At 45.0% G+C, this 22,701-nt stretch overlaps 1 long non-coding RNA gene across 1 annotated transcript in view; it reads left to right on the top strand.

Moving 5' to 3' along the window:
- The first annotated feature begins 915 nt into the window (after window positions 1-915).
- LOC138295587 (uncharacterized) overlaps window positions 916-22,701 on the top strand; it is a 266,633-nt gene continuing 244,847 nt past the window's right edge. Inside the window, exons 1-2 of the long non-coding RNA XR_011203633.1 lie at window positions 916-1,231; window positions 6,639-6,682. This is a non-coding gene — a long non-coding RNA (uncharacterized lncRNA). The remainder of the gene's footprint in view (window positions 1,232-6,638; window positions 6,683-22,701) is intronic.

Genomic DNA, 22,701 nt, shown 5'->3' with positions numbered 1-22,701 from the left:
CGGAGGCTATTGTTATGCCACTGTACCCAGACATAGGTCGGTTTGGTAATGGATATGACCCTAGGTTGGGCTACTAACCCACTTTCAAGCAGCTGCACCGTTGTATTTACTCAACTTGAAATAAATATTCTTGGGTTTTAAGCTGTGTGACAGGGTTTTAAGCTGTGTGACAGATACCTGTTTTAAGAAGGGATGATCTAGGTCTGTTGTGTTAGTAGAAAATAAAATCTTTGAAAACCTTTATTGTAAAATTGTGCAGAAAACACACTAAGGGTGGGTTGCTGAACAGAAGGAAATGGCATTCTTTCAGCCAAACCACAAAATTTGAGATTATTGTTTCACACTCTGAACAGCACTCGAGGCAGTGTTTATGTTCCTGTTTTGAGGACTGGGTGGCCCTTGATAGGGTGGATCATTCAGCTCTGAGAAGAAAATTACATAATTAGCCGTTCTGCAGGGGCCACTTTGTTTTTTGCAATTCTTTCCTTTAGGACAACTGAGAAATAGCTGCTGAAAGTATAATCAATAATTCTATCAGTATATCATTGTGAAGAAGTCAATTTCCATATCTGTGCGTTTCCACCTTAAATACTGAATCCCTCCAGGACAATGCGCTGTGCAGTTACCCAGCAATGTCCACTTCTAGGAGTACTGGAGAGTTTTCACATGAGGTTCAGGGTTCCGCTCAGGCTGTCCACTCAGAAACGTTTTCTGCTAGAAATTTAGTATAATCTGGTTCAAGAGTTGAGAAACCAGACATGCAAGTACACTCTCATTGCTACATGCCATACGTCTACAAGGCAGTTATTCCCTGTAATTTCTTGTATTTGTTCTGCTGCGAGTAAATGGGGGTGTCGAAGTACGCTCAATCTGTCTGTGTTCGTGTCTAGTATTATGTTGAATTCTCTACCCCCAAGATAATTCTCTGGATTGTATTTTAGTACACTAAACCAAAGGTCACTGAAAAAGGACGGTTGGTCTGTATTAGAGCACACAATTGTGATGGTGTGACAGGGTCAGAAATGGAGGCTGATAGGCGTCACAGTGGTTTATGATTTGTATTTCTTTTTGTATAGTTATGATACAGTCTTTTGTTATAGAAGTGTTTTTTTCCTTTCTTTCCTTCTTTTTTCTTTTCTTTCTTCTCGTACGTTCTTCAACTTCTTTACTTTGTCCTGTCTTCCTTCCTAGGTGGTGACTCAGGAGGAACATAGAAGGATTGTTTTAGGAGGTAGGTATTATTGGTGTTACACTCTCTCTCTCTCTCTCTCTCTCTCTCTCTCTCTCTCTCTCTCTCTCTCTCTCTCTCTCTCTCTCTCCGTCTTCTGTGCCCCTTTTCTTTCCTGTCTTCGGTCCTTCTTTTTTTCTTTCTTTTGGGGTTATATTTTCCTCTCTATTATGTCTGTTCTTAGGTCGTTAATATTCTTCCTTTCTATTTTCTGCCTTTTCTCTATTCCTGTTTTTCCTGTCTTCTTTTCTTTCTGTCCTTGGTTCAAAAACGTCTTGATACGCGTCTGTTTCTTTAACCTATTTTACTGGTCTGGTCTCTTTTTCTTGTAGTTTCTTTTGTATATATGAACTTTCCTTTCCTTTGTTTTCCCTTTTTAGATTCTCTCTTATATAATCCCCTCTAGCGCCCCGTGAATCAGTGAGTGGCATTAGGAAACCAAAAGTACAACTAACACTTAAATCATAGTTGTGGATGTGCCCAGGTTAAAATTGCCACAGTTTCACACTTCCCTCCTTCTGTTGTCTGACTTTAAACCCACTTCCCGTTTTCCCCGGTTCCCGCTTTGGTTTAGGACCTTACCTGCCTGGGCCACGCTCTTCCTAGAGCGTGGCCAGTCTGTTTGCTCCATCTCTCCTCCTGGTCGCCTTCCTCCGGCTTCTCTCCAGGGCTGCTTGGCGTCTCTTCGTAGCATCGTCCTCTTCCTGGCATCTGTTCCGGTCCGCTCGTCCGACACTCCAGCACGTCCACCTCTTCTCCTCTGGGAGAAAACTCCTTCCCTCTTCGCTCGTTCTGCACGGGCTTTAAAACCCCGTCTCCTTCCGCGTTCGTCCACCGGAGAGTGGCTGCAGCTGCTCCAATTACTTCCGGGTCAGGGTGGACGGACTTGCATGTGCCCCCGGGGTACGTCCAGTCTGCGTCTGTGTTCCATGGATGCTTACATCCACTCCCCCTAAACAGTGGGGATCCACTGGTCGGATGGATACCTAGAGAGATAATCTGCATTGGAAAGAAGGGAACCAGGGGAATGTCGCACTTGGAAGGAAAAAGATTGTAGGGATAAAAACCATCGGAGAACCTGTGCATTCGTGTCTTTATGTTTCGCCAACCAGGTCAGGGGAGCATGATCCGTGAGCAAGGTATAGGGGCGGCCCGCTAAGTAATATCCCAGGGATTCAATAGCCCATTTAATCGCAAGACATTCCTTTTCAGTGGTGGGATAAGGTCTTTCAGGTGGTAATAGTTTGCTGCTAAGGTATACAATGGGATGATAGAGTCCCTCCTCGTCTCTTTTTTTGGACAGAACTGCTCCTATCCCTTGATCTGAAGCATCGGTTTGAACCTGAAAGGGTTTGTGAAAATCAGGGCAACGTAACACCGGCTCTGTTGTAAAAAGGCTTTTCAGGCGTAGAAAACGTACTTTCTCAACATCTGTGAGGTGGGTGATCTGATTAGGTCTGTTCTTTTCCAGTAAGGCAGTAAGAGGGGCTGTGATATCCGAAAAATGTGGGATGAACCGTCTATAATACCCTACCGTCCCTAGGAAAGCTCTAACATCTTTTTTCCGTCGTGGAAAAGGGATTTGTGTGATAGCGTATACCTTTTCCATTTGTGATTTCAGCATTCCATGCCCTATCACATATTCTAGGTAGTTAATGGTATCCTGTCCTAGTCTGCATGTTTCTGGATTTGCTGCAAGTCCTGCCTGTCTGAGTGCTTGTAAAATGTTTCATATATTGGAAGAATGGTCTTCCCAGGTCTCACTGTAGATGACAATTTCATCTAAGTATGCATTCGCATACTCCTGAAAAGAAGGCAACACCATATCAATCAATCGTTGGAAGGTGGTGGGTGCACCATGTAGACCAAATGGAAGAACTGTAAACTGGAATAAACCCGATGGTGTTGCAAACGCTGTTTTTTCTTTATCAACCTCCTCAAGGGGGATCTGCCAATAACCCTTTGTTAAGTCTAACGTGGTCATATACTTTGCCTTCCCCAACCATTCCAGTAGGTCATCAGTTCTAGGCATGGGATACATGTCAAAGTGTGTGAGGGCATTTACCTGTCTGAAATCAATACAAAACCGGATAGAACCGTCTGGTTTTGGGACCAAAACTATGGGTGAACACCAAGGGCTTGATGAGGGTTCAATAACCCCTACCTGTAGCATTTCCCTCACTTTCTTCTCCACCATCTGTTTTCTGGCTTCTGGTATCCGATATGGTCTTTTTTCGGGACACTCGGTTACCTAAGGTACAAATGTGATGTTTTATTAAATGGGTTCTCCCCGTGGTCTTAGAAAAAACATCGGAGTTAGAACAGACTATATTTTGTAACTGCTAATACTGAACCGGTGAGAGAGAACTACCCAACTGGGGCATAGAAACGTCTGTCTTGTCTCCTATCAGTGGGACATAGAGGTATTTTGGGTTCGTAACCGGTAGAAATAAATAGATTACTGTTCTGTCCTTCTGATTCATGCCATAATTTCAAAAGATTGGTGTGATATATTTGTTCTCGACGCGACACAGTGGGTATTTCTCTTTGGTATCTCATGGGAGTAACCTTTTCTAGTACAGTATAGGGTCCCTGCCAGTGGGCGAGTAGTTTATCTGTCATCGATAATAGGACTAATACTCATTGTCCTATTGCTAACTCTCGGGGTTTGCTTTGAGTATCGTAATAGGTTTTCTGTCTCTTTTGTGCTTTTTGCAGATTTTTATGGGCCTCCTCCCAAATGTTATGTAAGTTTTCCTTCAGTTCCCTAGTATAGGTCAATACATCTTTGCTTTCTTCTTCCGTCTCTTCCCACTGTTCTGCTAACATTTCTAACAAGGTATGTGGTTGCCTCCCAAAGAGTAGTTCAAAGGGGCTGTGTCCCATGGACGATTGTACATGAGTTCTTAGGGCGTATAGAACTAGAGGCAGTGTTTTCCCCAATTCTTCCCAGATTCATTAATGATTTTTCATAAGAGGTTTTTGATAGTTTTGTTAGAGCGCTCAACAAGACCATCAGTTAGGGGATGAAGACCGATGTCCATATTTGTTGAACCCCCTAATGTTTGACAAACTTCGGACATCAACCGGGACATAAAAGGAGTCCCCTGGTCCGTAAGGATCTCTCAGGGGAACCCAACTCTGGAAAAAAACTCTATCACAGCCTGAGCTATGGTTTTTGTAGTCATACTTGCTAATGGAATGGCCTCTGGATACAGAGTAGCGTAGTCTACCAGTACTAAGAGGTATTGGTGTCCCCTTGTGGATGGAATCAAAGGTCCCACCAGATCCATGCCAACTTGCGTGAAGGGAACTTCTATGATAGGTAGGGGATGGAGAGGAACTCTGGGGTTTGTGGAGGGATTGATCAGTTGACACTTGGGACACGACTGACAATGTTTCCTGATATCGCTATATTCCCGGCCAATAGAATCTCTTGATTATGGATTCCTCTGTTTTTTTCCCTTCCTAGTTGCCTTTCACCACTATCTTCATGAGCTAAATGAAGTTCTTGTTCTCTATATTCCCGGGGAATCACTAACTGAGGGCCCCGGTTTTTGGGAGAAGGACACACTCGATATAATATTCTTTAGTGATTTGGAAAGTGGGACCTACCAAAAGGTTGTCTGAAGACAAGGCTATCTGCCAGGCTTTTCTCAACATGAGATCCTCCCTTTGTGAACGCCGAAACTGTCCAGCAACGGACATTATTGTTTTCGGGAGCTCTTGATGGGGTGTTGCTGTTCTAGTGAAGTCTTTTTGGAACAGGTGCTTTTGTTCTCGCTTTTGGGATCTAGAGAGTTTCACTTTGGGGTTATGTTTCTCTATGTCGGAAGATAAAAATGGAGCCTCACTCCACCAGGAGTCGGTAAGGTTATTCTGATTTAGAGATTCTAAAAGTTCAGGAAAGGTTTCATAGTCAGTTCCCAAATTAAGATCCTCCCCTGGGTCGGGAATTACACCTACTGAGAGGGACTCTTTTTGTCCTCTCCAATTTGTTTGTTTTGTAGCGACAGGATAAACTTTTCTATCTCCATGCACACATGTGATCAGCACTTGGGGGTTCATTGCCTATTGGTCTGGTTGGACGTATGCTTGTTTAATTATGCTTTGACTGCAGCCGGAATCGATCAGTGTTAGTCTCTTTACTTGGTTTACCAACAGGGCTGTTGTGTATCTTGTCATGGTCTGTCCTAACCACAATACACATCCCTTGGTCACACCTATTTCCATGGATTCATCTTGATCTCTTTTGAGTGGACAATTTCTCGCTGTGTGCCCCCATTCGGCACAGTGAAAACATTGGGGTCCCATCGGGAATTCTTTAGAAGGAGTACAAGGAGGGCCGGATATTTCTGTGGGTTAGGAGCTCGAGGCGATGCCGTTATGGGTTTTATATTGGGTTTTATATTGGGTTTTATATTGGAGCCTCTAAAATCGGGGGCTCGATGATATGCACATGCCAGTTAAATGGCGTTATTATTAGTGAGACCCGGATGTTGATGAATCCAGTTCCTCGTCGAGGGAGGTAGGGTGTCTAGGTATTGTTCCAGCACAGTTGTTTCAAACATATCCTCTTTTGAGGACTTGGTGGGATTTAACCATTTGCCAGCTGCATAATAGACCCTATAATAAAGGGTCCTGGGATTCTCATGATGAACCCATTTCATATGTCAGAACTGCAAACGATAGCTCTTTTGGCCAAGACCCACTCATTCCAGGATCGATTTCTTTATCTCCGTATAAAGAGTTACACCACCGGGATTTACCGCCTGATCGTCATCCTGCAGATTTCCTGTGGAAGCGGTGCAATGTATTGACCCCATCTATCCGCCAGCCAATTGACAGAGCTAGCGACCTGCTCAAAGTTCGTAAAGAAGGAGTCAGGATCCTAATTTTCTTGATATTTTTGTAGCATGCTACTAGGGACATTAGGGTGTACCCTGGTTGTGGCTATTGTCTCAGTTCGTTTTCCAATGGCAGTTTCATGTACTAATTGATTATTATTATTATTATGATAATCACCTGACTTTTTAAGGCGGTTTGTAGTGCCTCCCCCTCTTCCTTTGCCTCGTTTAACTGTTCCTCCCAGACTAGCTGCAGATGTCTCTGCCCTTCAGCTAGTTGGGCAATCATGTCTGCCAAGGTCGGTTTCTCCGCCATTGCCTGCGCCTGTCCTTGAGATAGGAGCCGCTAAATCCCACTTCTGACACCACTGTGACAGGGTCAGAGAAATGGAGGCTGAGAGGCGTTACAGTGGTTTATGATTTTTATTTCTTTTTGTATAGTTATGATACAGTCTTTTGTTATACAAGTGTTTCTTTTTCCTTTCTTTCTTTCTTTTTTCTTTTCTTTTCTTTCCTCTCGCACGTTCTTCAACTTCTTTACTTTGTCCTGTCTTCTTTTCCAGGTGGTCACATAGGAGGAAAGAGCATAGAAGGATTGTTTTAGGAGGTAGGTATTATTGGTATTTCTCTCTCTCTCTCTGCCCCCTTTCTTTCCTGTCTTTGGTCCTTCTTTTTTTCTTTCTTTTGGGGTTATCTTTTCCTCTCTCTTATGTCTGTTCTTCGGTCGTTAATATTCTTCCTTTCTATTTTCTGTCTTTTCTCTATTCCTGTTTTTCCTGTCTTTTTTTCTTTCTATCCTTGGTTCACAAACTTCTCAAAATCCTTCTGTCTCCTTATCCTAATTTACCAGTCTGGTCTCTTTTTCTTGTAGTTTCTTTTGTATATATGAACTTTGCTTTCCTTCGTTTTCCCTTTTTAGACTTTCTCTTATATAATCCCCTGTAGTGCCCCGTGAATCAGTGAGTGTTATAAGGAAACAAAAAGTACAACTAAAAGCTTAAATCGTAGTTGTGGATGTGCCCAGGTTAAAATTGCCACAGTTTCCCACTTCCCTCCTTCTGTTGTCTGACTTTACACCCACTTCCCGTTTTCCCCGGTTCCCGCTTTGGTTTAGGACCGTACCTGCCTGGGCGGCGCCCTTCCCAGAGCGTGGCTGGTCTGTTCGCTCCGTCTCTCCTCCCGGTCGCCTTCTTCCGGCTTCTCTCCAGTGTTGCTCGGTGTCTCTTTGTAGCATTGTACTCTCCTCTGGGAGAAAACATCTTCGCTCGTTCTGCACGGGTTTTAAAACCCCTTCGCCTTCTGCGTCTCCGCCAGAGATTGGTTGCAGCTGCTCCAATTACTTGTGGGCCAGGGTGGACGGACTCACTTGTGCCCCCGGGGTATGTCCGGTCTGCTTCTGTGTTCTCCGGACGCTTACAGATGGGCTTGGTATACATGAGTATCTGTAATATAATGTATCAACCTTTGCGGTGTAACGATCCATGCAGGGGGCAGATCGGGACCTGGGATTAGTTGTGCCATATACATATGTGGAGTGATGACGCACGGGGCTCAAACTCTTGTTTCTCTCCTCTTGATGGACCTTTTTAGGGAATAAATTAACAGTTCAAATCAATTAACAGTGTGACCTATTTGGTCACACGTTAAAAGACCTTATTTAGAGTTTATCAGAGGGGTTACTTTATCACAACGTTGATGGGTATGCCGTTCGCTGAAAAATTAATCCCATTAAATCCTCCACCAAACTCTAAGCCCTAAATCGCAGAGGCGGGGAGTAAAGTTTAAAGGTTTATTACAAATCAAGGGCTAAACTTATGTAAATCAGTCCCATGAACATGGTGTTAAACAACCTAATCACCAGAGGTGAAGTAAAGCATCAGGACAACCGTGAGTGTATCCAAAATCTTGGAACACACGAGTTGTTTCTTCTTCAGTTCGTTAGAGCTCATTGTCCTTGCCAAAATATCCTCTTGTACCCCACTATCTCAAATACTCAACATGCCATTTATTAACTGTAGACTCGCACAGACGCAGTTACAAATAAAGAATATTGCAGTTACAAATAAAGAATATTGCAACATGAGCAAAACTCCATGTTGAAGGATAAACATAGGAAAACAAAATTTCAAGCCTTCAGTTGTGCCAGCTTAATAGGACATTTCAATGCACATTTGAAATACATGATTATACGTGCATCTTCATAAAAAATGCTATATGATTGTGAATGAACTGTGATTATATGTCTTTCCACCATAATACAATAATCTGCATACATGAATACAAATGCATACACATACTATATTTCAACAATTTAAAATCAATATGAGAACATATATATATGGGCCACTCCATTTGTCCTGGAGGCTCCAGTACCCACACCTTTTGTCCTGGGTGGTACTCAGCCAGAACAGCCTCTGGTCATGCCATTGTTTTTGCAACTGTTGGCTTGCCTGAAGGTTTCTGGTGGCCTTTTTCATGTACTTAGCCATTCTAGATCTTGGGCCAAGTACATAATCCATTATATCCTGTTGGGCAGCTTTAAGGGTTTCTCCCACCCCTCTTTCGCAAGTGCAAGTGGACCCCTAACAGAGTGACCAAAAGGAGCGCAAATGGGCTGTAGCCCACTCCCTTCTAGTGTACCTCCTTGTAGACAAAGAGGGGGGCATGGCAATAGGACATCCCATCTCCTGAGTTTTTCAGATAGTCCCATGATCATACCTTTGAGAGTTTTGTTAAACCTCTCAACCAACCCATTTGAGGATGGTAAGGTGTGGTGAATTTATAAGTTACACCACACTCTTTCCACATTGCTTTCAAGTATGCAGACATGAAGTTACTACCCCTGTGATACTACCTCTTTTGGGAAGCCCACCCAGGAAAATATTCCCAGGAGGGCCTTTGCCACTGCAGGAGCTGTAGTGGTCCTCAGAGGAATTGCTTCTGGATATCTAGTTGCAGGGGTCCGCTCCCACCAAGATAAACCTATTGCCAGAAGCAATAGGAGGGTCGAGGGGGCCAATTATGTCAATCCCTACCCTTTCAAAGAGCACCCCAACCACAGGCAATGGGATCAAGGGGGCCTTTGGGGTGCCACCAGTCTTACCACTGGCCTGGCAAGTGACACAAGAGCGACATAACTCTTTTGTGTCTCCAGAAAATTTGAGGCCAGTGAAAATGAGGGACTAGTCTTTCCCAGGTTTTGCTTTGCCCCAAATGTCCAGCAAGGGGAATGTCATATGCTAGTGTGAGAAGAAACTCCCTATACTGCAAGGGAATGACAAGTCTCCTGGTAGCACCACGTTTTGGATCCCTTGCCTCTGTATAAAGGCGATTATTTTCCTAATATACTTTTTGAGAGTCACCGACATTCCCTGCTTCTTGTTTGACAGCTTGCTGTCTCAAACCTTCTAGTGTGGGGCAGGTCTGCTGTGCCACACAACTCCTCCCTGGCAGGCCCCCCTGCACCCAAATGCTCAGCTGTGTCAGCTTGGAGCTCCTCTGGTGTAGGTTCTGCACAGGGAGTAGACTCCTCCTCATCAAAAGGGGAATCTTCAGTGGAGGGAGGGATAGTGGATAAGGGCTTACCCTTTCTACCCCTAGTTTTTGAGAGCACTTGTTCCATTGTTTCAGGATCCAAGTTTCCCTGTCCTCTTTGCTTCTTGGTCTGAGCCCTTGTGAGAGCAAATATGTGCCCAGGAATGCCCAGCATTGCTGCATGAGCTTCCAATTCTACTTCAGCCCAAACTTACGTCTCCAAATCATTGCCCAGTAGACATTCTACGGGTAGGTCAGTGGATACCACCACTTTCTTTGGACTAGTGACCTCCCCCACCCAGTTGAGATTCATAACAGCCATGGGGTGGCTAACAGTGTTATTATGGGCATCAGTCACTTGGTACTGATGACCAAGTAGGTGTTGCTCAGGGGCTACCAGTTTTTCCATCACCATTGTGACACTGACACCTGTGTCCCTATAGGCCTCAGCCTAAACACCATTTATTAGGGGTTGTTGCTTGTACTTATTCATATTAAGGGGACAAGGCACAAAGGTGGCAAGGTCAATGCCACCATCTGAGACCAAAACAGCCTCAGTGGTTTCCCTGATTAAACCAACCCCCCCACCCCAACACACACACACATTACCCAGAGTGAATCCTGCTACACCCGGCGATTGGTTATTTGTAGTATTTTTCCCACTACCACTGCTATTACTAGGGTCTCGAGTGGAAGCAGTGGGGGTTGTGGTGGTGGGAGGTGTGGTGTCCCTCTTAGAACAAGTGGGATCACTTGCCCAATGGCCTTTGTTCTTGCATAGGTAACACCAAGGCTTTTTATTCTTCTGGTTTGAAGAGGATTTAGACCCACCTCCAGAGGATTTTTGTGGGCCTGATGAAGACTCTTGCTTTTTATCTTTGTCCCCACCTTTGTCATGTGACTTACCATCCTTCTTCTTGTCCTTGTCACCCCCTGTATGAGCTATTCTGCTAACCCTTTTTCTGACCCATTTGTCTGCCTGCTTTCCCAATTGTCGGGAAGGGGTCAGATCTGAGTCTACCAAGTACTGGTGCAACAAATGCTTTCTCAGAATCAGATCATAAAGACCTTCATAGTCAGACACTTTGCTGCCATGGAACCAACCTTCTAGAGCCCTCACAGAACAGCCTACAAATTCTATCCAATCTTGTGAAGACAATTTTCTGATATCTCTGAACTTTATCGTGTATTGTTCAGTGGTTAAGCCAAATCCATCCAAGAGTACTGCTTCAAAACACTGTAATTATCTGAATCTTCCTCCCTTACTGTGATAGGTCTATCCCTCCCCCTGCCAGAAACAAACAACCAGAGAATAGCAGCCTGCTGCCCTCACAGGCCCTCTCAAGTGCAGCAAACCACTTGTAAATGTAATCCCCCACCTTGTAAGGGGGAACAATTTTGTGCAAGTGTCTGGAATCAGAAGTATTCTCCCTAACACCATAATTCCTGAAACTGCTACAGCTGCCACCATGGGGAACTAACCCCAATCCCTGCCCCTCTCTCTCTCCACAGCTAAGGCCTCCATATCTATGGCTAGCTATTGCTGCTGCAGCCTTAGCCTAGTGCAGGAAAATACCATCTTTCTTGGCATGTTACCCCTAATTTCTGCCTGTTTGTCAGTGTGTTTTTACTGTCTCACTAGGATCCTGCTAGTCAGGACCCCAGTGCTCATAGTTTGTGGCCCAAATGTCAGTATGTGTTACTATGTTGTCAGTATGCTTGACTGTGTCACTGGAGTTCTGCTAACCAGAACTCCCGTGCTCATGCTCTCTCTGTTAAATTTGTCACTATAGTCTAGTGACTTCATATTCCACTCCATATTGGCATACTGGACACCCTTTAAAAGTCCCTAGTATATTGTGCCTAGGTACCCAGGGCATTGGGGTTCCAGGGGATCCCTATGGGCTGCAGCATTTCTTTTGCCACCCATAAGGAGCTCATACAAACCTTTCTTCAGGACTGGCATGCAGCCTGAGTGAAATAGTGGCAGCACTATTTCACAGCCATTTTCACTGCACCAGGTAACTTATAAGTCACCTATAGGTCGAACCTTCAGTGCTTGAAGACTAGGTGCAAAGTTACTGTTTGTGAGGGCACCCTTGCACTAGCAAAGGTGCCCCCACATTGTGCAGGACCAATTTCCCGGACTTCATGAGTGCGGGGACACCATTATAAGCGTGCACTACATATATGTAAATATGTATATGTGGCTTTACAATGGTAACCCCGAATATGGCCATGTGAGGTGTCTAAGATTGTGAAATTGTACCCCCAATCCAATTATGGGGTTGGGGGCCAGTTCCATGCACCCTGGGGACTCCACCATGGACTCCTAGTACTGCCAAACCAGCTCTCTGAGCTTTTCACTGCAGCCCCAGCTGCTGCCACCTCACAGACAGTTTTCTGCCCTCCTAGGGATTGAGCAACTAAATCCCAGGAAGGCAGAACAATGTGTTACACCCTCTCCCATTGATAATAGGTGTTACAGGGATGGGAGGGGTAGCCTCCCAGAGCCTCTGGAAATGCTTGCATAATCCAGTCTACACCTATTTCAGGCACCCATAGTCCCTGCTCTGGCGCGTAACTGGACAAAGGAAATGGGAGTGACCACTCCCCTGTCCATCACCACCCCAGGGGTGGTGCCCAGAGCTCCTCCAGCGTGTCCCTGGCGTTAGCCATCTTGGATTCCAAGGTGTGGGGACCCTCTGGGAGCATCTCAGTGGCCAGTGCCAGCAGGTGACGTCAGAGACCCTTCCTGATAGGTGCATACCTTGTTAGGTAGCCAATCCCCCTCTTAGGGCTATTTAGGGTCTCTCCTCAGGGTGTTTTGTCAGATTCGGTTTGCAGGACTCCAACAGGAATCCTCTGCTTCCGGTTCTGCTTCTGACCGTTAGATCAACCGCACCTGCTCCAAGAACATTGTAACTGCAACAAAGTATCCAAAAAGGCTACTGTGACCCTGCAACTTCAGCTCCAGCCAGCAACTGTAACGGTTTACAGGTTGTGCATGCTCTGAGGACTGCCTGTCTTCATTCTGCACCAGAAGGACCGAAGGAATCTCCCGTGGAGTGACGGAGTCACTTCCCTGTTTCAGCAGGCACCTTTCTGCAGTGACGACCTTCTTTCATCTTGATGAGCGTGGTCCCTGGAACACAGGTGGTGGACCGAAGTGACACTGACTCTCCAAAGGTCTAGCTGTCCAAATTTGGTGGGCATAAGAGCTTGCCTCCCTGTGCCAGACAGTACTCCTGTGCAGCACATGTTCTGCAGCTTCTTGGGCTTCTGTGCACTTCTTCCAAGAATCCTTTGCGCACAGCGTAGCCGAGGTCCCCAGCACTCTATCCTGTGACAACTCAGCTCCCTGAGTTGTTCTCTGGCGGCGTGGGATCCCTTTGTGTAGTGCTGCAACGACTGCCATTTGCAACTCCTTTATCCCCATGTTCTGGGACTCCCGTGGGTACTGCCTCGTCTTCTGAGGGCTCTCTGAAGTGCTGAGAACCCCCTTTGTCTCCTCAGTCCAAGTTGAGACACCCAGGTCCCTCCTTGGCCCAGGTAGCACCTTTTCCCACCAACCTTGACATTTGCGTGAGCCAAGGCTTGTTGGTGGAATCCAACGATGAAAACCAGCCTGCATTCTTCTACTCGATGTGAGACATTCCTGCACCAACCAGGAACCTGCAGCTGTCTTCTTTGGTGCATTTCTGAATTTTCTTCCAAACCGGAGAATCCACTTTTGCACCTTCATCCGGGTTTGCAGGGGCTCCTGTTCTTCCTGGACCCTTCATCGACTTCTGCACTAGGTCTCCTCTCATCATAGGTCTTCAGGTCCAGGAATCCATTGTTGGTATCTTGCAGTCTTGCTTGGTTTTTGCATAATGCTTTACCACGACTTCTAGTGTGTTCTGAGGAAACTTGCTGTACTTTACTCCTGCTTTCCTGGCCTCTGGGGTGGGATGTTTTACTTACCTTTGGTGTTTTCTTACACTCCTGCGCCCCTCTACACACTACACTTGCCTAGGGGGGAAACCAACATTTGCATTCCACTATTTGAGGTTTATGGTTTGTGTTGCCCCTAGGATCATTGCAACCTATTGTATTTTTCATTGTTTGCACTTTTTTTATGAGTTTACTTACCTGATTTTGGTCACTAGTGTATATATTGTGTCTAATACTTACCTCCAAAAGGAATATAGCCTCTAAGATTTCTGTGGCCTTGTGTCACTAAAGTAAAGTACCTTTATTTTTGGTAACCCAGAGTATTTGTCTTTCTTGTGTATAAGTACTGTGTGACTATAGTGATATTGCAAGAGCTTTGCTTGTCTCCTAGTTCAGCCTTGGCTGTTCTGCTACAGCTACCTCTAGTCAGCCTAAGCTGCTAGACACTGCCTACATTTCACTAAGGTGGATCACTGGACCTCTGGTACCCACTACAAACCACACCAGCTTCTCAACCCTAGACTCCTCCATCCCCTGCTTTCTGAGCTCCCTATCTATGGAGTCATCACCTGGAGTGGAAGTGTGGGACCCCTCAGAAACCAAAGTGACATGAGAAAGGGTAGAGGTAGATCTTTCCCTAACCTTGGTAACCTTAGTGACCTGTCTTCTAGGTATGAAGGGAGCCCTCCCAGAGTGACTACCCCTCCCACTGACAGCTACACTAGATGGTTTGCTAGGGGAAAGATATTTTGAAGAGCCCTCCTGTGAATCTTCAGCCTGTTCCCCTGATTCTAAGGGTTAGAATCGCCGTCCTCCTCCTCCTCCTCCTGGTTACCTGACTGTTCCTGGTAATCCTGGAGAAGGAGACTCAAAAGGAAATTTTTGTTAGGGTTCTTCCCTACATCTAAGCTCCTTTCGGAGCAAAGCCCCTTGAGGTCTTTGAAGGTCATGCTCTCATAGGCAGTACCCATGACCTCGGAGCTAGTCCCAGCAGTAGACATAGGGTAGGGAGTGTTAGAGTACAGAAAGTGGAAAAAAACTGACCTACTTTACCTAACCCCTAGTTTCTTAGAAAGGAAAGTCAGAGACTAGGGCCCTCATTACAACGCTGGTGGTAAATCCCGCTTACCGCTGTGCCGACGGCTGCCAAGATACTGTGCCAGCGGTGGTAATCTGCCACGGGTATTATGACCCACACAGAATACCACCACAATACAGACACCCACACAAGTCTGCCACACCAAAGGTCAGTGATAAACTAGCGGTACCAAAACCCACACCGTTACACCAACAGGAATACGCCCACAGTATCACGTCCCACGAATCAACGCAGTGGTCTTTCAACCGCGGTAAACCATTGGCGGTACATACCGCCGCGCTCAAAATACACACACACTTACAAAACTACACCACATTGGACAATTCAAAATACACACACCTGACACACATACACACCCCACACCCAATCCAATATAAAACACACACTCACATTACCCACATCCCTTTCAATGAAAAACAAGCATTTGCAATGCAATGGGTCTCGCATATGCTCGAGTTAGAGCTATTAACGTTGTAAACTCCTAACTGGACTTTTCCTGCCACATAACTTGAAAATCAAAAGTTAACAGTTTCACATATGCGAGACGATTTACAGCGCCACGGCCACCATGAGCATCAGCCATAAGGAGAGACACAAAAGGAAAAAGAAGTTCGCTCGGAGTCAAACTTATTGTCAAAACTGCTATTAGCCATGGAGCAGAGGAGATGGCCAAGGCGGTAACAAAATCTCCCCCAGGAAGGACAAACCTAAACCATGTACCAATGTCATCAAAGGATTTTTGAAGGCCAAGTCCACAAAACCGAGTGATAGTGATAGGCGTGAAGTGGGCGTGGTTAAAAGCCTAGATACATACCAACATGTTTAAAAAGCAGCGCATGCGCCCTGCTGAACTCAACCTAAAAAAGCATACATGTCCCTGGTGGCAACAGCAGTTAACTAACTACAGATCGTCCCTAGAGGTTTCATTTGCTGGCTGATGACTTTTTGGTTACCCACTGTGGCATGATAACAAATAAGCTAGCATTTTTGGCATTTGTGGCTACTGTGGAGAGTTAGCAATTTTATTTTAACCGATGTTTATATGCTAACTTTACGTAGTCCAGTGCCCAAAAACGTTTGCTCAGAAAACAGACCCATTTTAAAAACTAATTTTGTTTTGACTGGTGCACTGCAATACTTGCCAGAGTAATGGTTTTGGATGTGAAATATGGTGTTTGAAAGTGTTGATTGCTGAAGTTAAGATAGGAGTTCAGATGGAAGTTAAAATATGACTTTGTATGGATTTAAATGTGTCAGTAAAGTTTACATTTGAATAATAATGTTTTAGATGTATATGTTTACTTTTCTCTTCCCCATTTCCCTATTTCCGTGGCTCAGCTGTCTGAGAACTCCATCACCCCATGCAGTGACAACTAGGCCTGACATCACCTAAAGCCACAATGGAAATAGCCAGCACATCAGGGTCGATAAAAGAAAGTGATGACACAAGTAAATGATAAAACACAAAACAGGCATAATGAGCATCTCTAACTCAGGGGGCCCCTGGTCTGGCCTGCCTAACCTCAGCTGAAATATTCTGTTAATGAAAAAAAAAACAGGCACAAATTACTGTAAACCCAGTCAGATCCCAGCTTCTCTGGCACTCTAAATACAGCTGCCTCCAGTGGATTTTCCTCTGCTCTATGTCTCTCAATCTGGGGTCTAGGGTCTGTGCAGCACCTTTGTACTCTTTATTGTCTGGTGATAAATAAAATTCCACCTTGTTAAACTGCGTTGTAAGTAGAAGCTGTCAGCTCGACGTGCAGTATAAAATAGGGGAAAAACAAACACTGACACAACAGAATGGCAGGCTCACGAGAGGGAGCGAAATTGAGAAATAAAATCAAGCAGTCAAGCAGAAAGAAAGCGTTGTAGGTGCACTGCCAACACAGAGACGCTACACTACTGTATCACACCCATTTCTCATAGCACTTACGAATAATTTAACGTACACATACAGTAACCTACATTTCACAGACTCATTCAAAACACACACAGTCACACTGCACTTACCGCACACTATACATATATATGTTCGGTGGCATGTGTAGCTGCAGATACACATGCTGTGCATTATCCTGCCATCTAGTGTTGGGCTCGGAGTGTTACAAGTTGTTTTTCTTCGAAGAAGTCTTTTCGAGTCACGAGACCGAGGGACTCCTCCCTTTCGGCTCCATTGCGCATGGACGTTGACTCCATCTTAGATTTTTCTTTCCGCCATCGGGTTCGAACGTGTTCCTCTTCGCTCCGTATTTCGAATTGGGAAAGTTAGCTAAATTATCAAAAATTTGACGGTATTGTTCTCGTTCGGTACCGGGTTAGTGTTATTGTATTGGCACCGACAACAAGAGTGCTCTGGCGGCCCTTCGGGGCTTCCGTTCTTCACCGGGGCCTGGTCGGCCCGACCACATCCATCATCGAAGACTAATGGACCGGACCCCCTTCCGCTTCTGTCCGAAGTGTCATTCGAATTATCCCTATACAGACCAGCACCTGGTCTGTAATCTGTGTTTATCACCGGAACACAGGGAGGATACTTGGGAGGCTTGTTGAGCATTTCGATCTAAAAAGACCCTACGAGATTGACGAGCAAGAAGACTTCAAATGGCTTCGACACTGAGAGAGCAACTCGACGTCGAGGAGGAGGAAAGAATTTCCATCCAGGGATCAGACTCGGACGAATCCGAAAGTGACCGAACGTCTACGGTGCAGCGAACAGTGAGTAAACCTGCCCTGTCCAAAACTCACACAAAGATCTTTAAGGCCAAGGGGACGCCACCGCCAACAGGCCATGGCTTAAACCATTGAAAAGAAGGTGACCAAACATCAGCACCGAAAAAGGCCAGGGATTTGCCGAAGACTTCCGACTCCGGTCGAGATTCCGGCACCGAACACTCGACACCGAGAGTTCGACTCACCCAAAGTGAGAAAAATATCATCGGAACTGAAAAAGACAATATCTGAAACCTCAGTACCGAAAAAAACGGCTTCGGAGCCGAAAAGAAGCTCTTACACACAAGAGCAAGGACTTTCCGGCCAAATGAAGGAAAGACATAGGTTTGAGCAGGAATTAAGTATGGACGAACCGGACCATACACAAAGGAGGTTGCATATCCAGAAAGAGACTGGAAAAATACAAACTCTCCCTCCAATCAAGTCCAAAAGAAAACTGGCATTTCAGGAGGCAGAAATGCAGCCTAAAACGAAGGTGGCTAGAGAAAAATCCCCACCACCAAGGTTTTCACCACAACCATCCCCACCACACTCACCACAACTGTCTCCAGTGGGAACACCTCCAATGCAGTCACCCACACATACAGGGATGACACGGGATGATGCTGATGCATGGGACTTATATGATGCACCAGTATCTGATAACAGTCCGGATTGTTATCCAACAAAGCAGTCACCTCCAGAGGACAGTACTGCATATACACAGGTACTATCCAGGGCAGCTACGTTCCACAACGTAGCAATGCATTCGGAGCCAATAGAAGATGATTTCCTGTTTAACACCTTGGCATCCACCCACGCTTCCTATCAGAGTCTGCCAATGCTCCCGGGTATGCTCAAACACGCCAAACAAGTATTCCAGGAGCCAGTTAAAGGGAGGGCTATCACGCCTAGGGTGGAGAAGAAGTACAAGCCTCCCCCAACGGATCCTGTGTTCATAACACAACAACTTACACCAGACTCAGTGGTTGTAGGAGCAGCAAGGAATAGAGCAGACTCTCAATCGTCAGGAGACGCTCCACCGCCTGACAAAGAGAGCAGAAAGTTTGACACAGCGGGTAAACGAGTGGCAGCACAAGCAGCCAATCAATGGTGGATCGCTAATTTGCAAGCCCTACTTGCTCGCTACGACAGGGCACACTGGGACGAGATGCAACACATTATACAACACTTGCCCAAAGAACACCAGAAATGTTCCCAGCAGGTTGTAGAAGAAGGACAGGCCATATCCAACAACCAAATCAGGTCCGCACTAGACTTGGCAAACACGGCAGCACGAGCGGTCAACACGGCGGTAACATCCGCAGGCATGCATAGTTACGAAGCTCTGGATTCAAGCCAGAAATCCAACAAGCACTGTTGAACATGCCATTTAACCAAGAACAATTGTTTGGGCCGAAAGTGGACACAGCAATTGAAAAGTTAAAAAAAGACACGGACACGGCCAAAGCCATGGGCGCGCTCTTCTCCCCACAAGTCAGAGGCACCTTTAGAAAACCACAATTCAGAGGAGGATTTTGACAGCAAACACCAGAGCCTTCCACCTCTCAAACCAGACCCACCTATCGGGCACAATATCAAAGGGGAGGGTTTTGTGGTTCCTACAGAGGACAATTCCCGAGAGGAAGGGGAAAGTTCCAGGCAAACAAAACAAGCCAGACCAAACAGTGACTTCAATGTCACAAAACCCCAACACTTATCACCAGTGGGGGGAAGACTAACCGCATATTATCAAAACTGGACAGATATTACCACAGACGCATGGGTCCTATCAATTATCCAACATGGTTATTGCATAGAATTCAAAAATTACCCGCCAGATGTGCCACCAAGGGCACACAATCGGTCCAAACAACACTTACACCTATTACAAATAGAAGTGCAAGCACTATTACAAAAACAAGCAATAGAGCTGGTACCCAACCATCAGAAAGAAACAGGCTTCTACTCACTATATTTCCTAATTCCAAAAAAGGACAAAATCTCAGAACACTGAATCTCTTCATCAAATCAGTCCACTTCCACATGGTAACACTTAAAGATGTGGTTCCCTTACTAAAAAAGGAGGGAGGACTACATGTCAACATTAGATCTCAAGGATGCGTATTTCCACATACCCATCCATCCTTCTCACAGAAAATACTTAAGGTTTGTAATGCACGGTGAACACAATCGAAGCAAAGTGCTACTGTTTGGGATAACAATGGCCCCAAGGTTATTCACAAAATGCCTAGCAGTAGTAGCCGCTCACATAAGGAGACAGCACATGCACGTACTCCCATATTTAGACGACTGGCTAATAAAAACCAACACTCAACAACAGTGTCTTCTTCACACACAATACGTCATAGAAACTCTACACAAACTAGGGTTCTCTGTAAATTACCAGAAATCACATCTGCAACCATCCCAAATACAACAATACTTGGGAGCAACACTCAACACACAAAAGGCAATTGCCACTCCAAGCCCACAAAGGGTCCATGCATTCCAAAATATAACATCAAGCATCCAGTCAAACCAACACTACCCAGTAAGGTTTGCAATGAAACTTCTAGGCATGATGTCTTCATGCATAGCCATTGTCCTAAATGCAAGATTACACATACGGCCCTTACAACAGTGCCTAGCAAAACAATGGACACAAGCACAGGGTCAACTTCAAGATCTAGTGTTGATAGACCGCCAAACACAGTTCTCGCTTTAGTGGTGGCACCCTATAAATTTAAACAAAGGGCGGCCATTCCAAGACCCAGTGCCTCAAGCTGTTATCACAACAGATGCTTCCATGATGGGGTGGGGCGCACACCTCAACAAGCACAGCGTACAGGGTCAATGGGACAATCAACAAAAACAACTTCACATAAATCATTTGGAACTGCTAGCAGTGTTTCTAGCATTAAAAGCATTTCAACCACTGGTAGCCCACAAACACATTCTTGTCAAAACCGACAACATGACAACAATGTATTATCTCAACAAACAAGGGGGGACACACTTGTCACAACTGTGTCTCTTAGCAGAAAAGATTTGGCATTGGGCAATTCACAATCACATTCACCTGATAGCGCAATACCTACCATGTATTCAGAACCAGTTAGCCGACAATCTCAGTCGAGATCACCAGCAAACTCACGAATGGGAAATTCATCCCCAGATCCTACAGGAGCACTTCATCTGCTGGGGAACACCAAACATAGACCTATTCGCAACAAAAGAAAACGCAAAATGCCAAAACTTCACGTCCAGGTACCCACACCCTCAGTCCAGGGGCAATGCACTATGGATCAGTTGGTCAGGGATATTTGCTTACGCTTTTCCCCCTCCCCCACTCATTCCTTATCTGGTCAACAAACTAAGTCAAAACAAACTCAAACTAATACTCATAGCACCAACCTGGGCTCACCAACCGTGGTACACAACACTGTTGGACCTGTCAGTAGTACCTCACATCAAATTACCAAACATACCAGATTTGTTAACACAACACAAACAACAGATCAGACACCCGAATCCAGCATCGCTCGATCTAGCAATCTGGCTCCTGTAGTCTTAGAATTCAGACATTTAAACCTTACACAAGAGTGTATGGAGGTCATTAAACAAGCCAGAAAACCTGTGACATTGTTACGCAAACAAATGGAAAAGATTTGTTTGCTACTGCCACACTAATCAAATTCAACCACTACACGCCTCCACAAAGGACATTGTAAGCTACTTATTACACTTACAAAAGTCTAATCTAGCATTCTCTTCCATTAAAATACATCTCACTGCAATATCTGCCTATCTGCAGATTACACATACAACATCGCTTTTTAGAATACCAGTCATTCAAGCATTTATAGAGGGACTAAAAAGAATCATACCCCCAAGGACACCACCAGTACCTTTGTGGAACCTTAATATTGTATTAACACGACTCATGGGCCCACCATTCGAACCCATGCATTCTTGTGAAATGCTATACCTGACTTGGAAAGTTGCATTTCTAATAGCTATCACATCACTTAGAAGAGTAAGTGAGATACAAGCATTTACTATTCAAGAACCCTTTATACAAATACATACACACAAAGTGGTTCTCCGTGCAAATCCCAAATTCTTACCAAAGTTCATATCACCATTCCACCTAAACCAAACTGTGGAACTCAATCTTCTTTCCGCAACCAGACTCGGTAGCCGAAAGAGCCTTACATACATTAGACATTAAAAGAGCACTAATGTATTATATTGACAGAACAAAATAATTTCGTAAAACAAAACAATTGTTTGTAGCCTTCCAAAAGCCTCATGCAAGTAATCCTATATCCAAACAAGGCATCGCCAGATGGATAGTTAAATGTATTCAAACTTGCTATATCGAAGCAAAAAGAGCACATTTCACTAGGAAGAAAGGCGCCACAATGGCTTTTCTAGGGAATATACCTATGACTGAAATGTGTAAGGCAGCCACCTGGTCTATGCCTCATACATTCACTAAGCATTACTGTGTAGATGTGTTAGCAACGCAACAAGCCACAGTAGGACAGGCTGTATTAAGAACATTATTTCAGACAACTTCAACTCCTACAGGCAAAACCACCGCTTTTGGGGAGATTACTGCTTGTTAGTCTATGCACAGCATGTCTATCTGCAGCTACACATGCCACTGAACGGAAAATGTCACTTACCCAGTGTACATCTGTTCGTGGCATGAGACGCTGCAGATTCACATGCGCCCTCCCACCTCCCCGGTAGCCTGTAGCTGTTATTAGTTGGATAAAAATTGTAAATTTGTAAATAATTATTCTTTTGATATACATTAAGTACATACATACCTACTCCATTGCATGGGCGCATCTAGTATACTCACAACTCCTACCTCACCCTCTGCGGGGAAAACAATCTAAGATGGAGTCGACGCCCATGCGCAGTGGAGCCGAAAGGGAGGAGTCCCTCTGTCTCGTGACTCGAAAAGACTTCTTCGAAGAAAAACAACTTGTAACACTCCGAGCCCAACACTAGATGGCAGGATAATGCACAGCATGTGAATCTGCAGCGTCTCATGCCGCGAACAGATGTACACTGGGTAAGTGACATTTTCCATAGATATATATATAGACATACAAACACGTGCACAAACAAACATATAAATATGTATACATTCACAAATCCACAGGAAGCACGCATACTCACCTACAAACGGTAAACTATTGCATACGCACACAGCTACATCCACAAACGGAAACATGCATATACAATCGCCACAATGCACTCACACAATGCATATATTAGAGTACAGGCTCTCATATATGCTAGCGTTCAGAAACTACAACACACAC

This window comes from Pleurodeles waltl, chromosome 5 (assembly GCF_031143425.1).
Source record: "Pleurodeles waltl isolate 20211129_DDA chromosome 5, aPleWal1.hap1.20221129, whole genome shotgun sequence".
NCBI classification, from domain to species: Eukaryota; Metazoa; Chordata; class Amphibia; order Caudata; family Salamandridae; genus Pleurodeles; species Pleurodeles waltl.
This window is presented reverse-complemented; position numbering and strand designations above follow the sequence as displayed.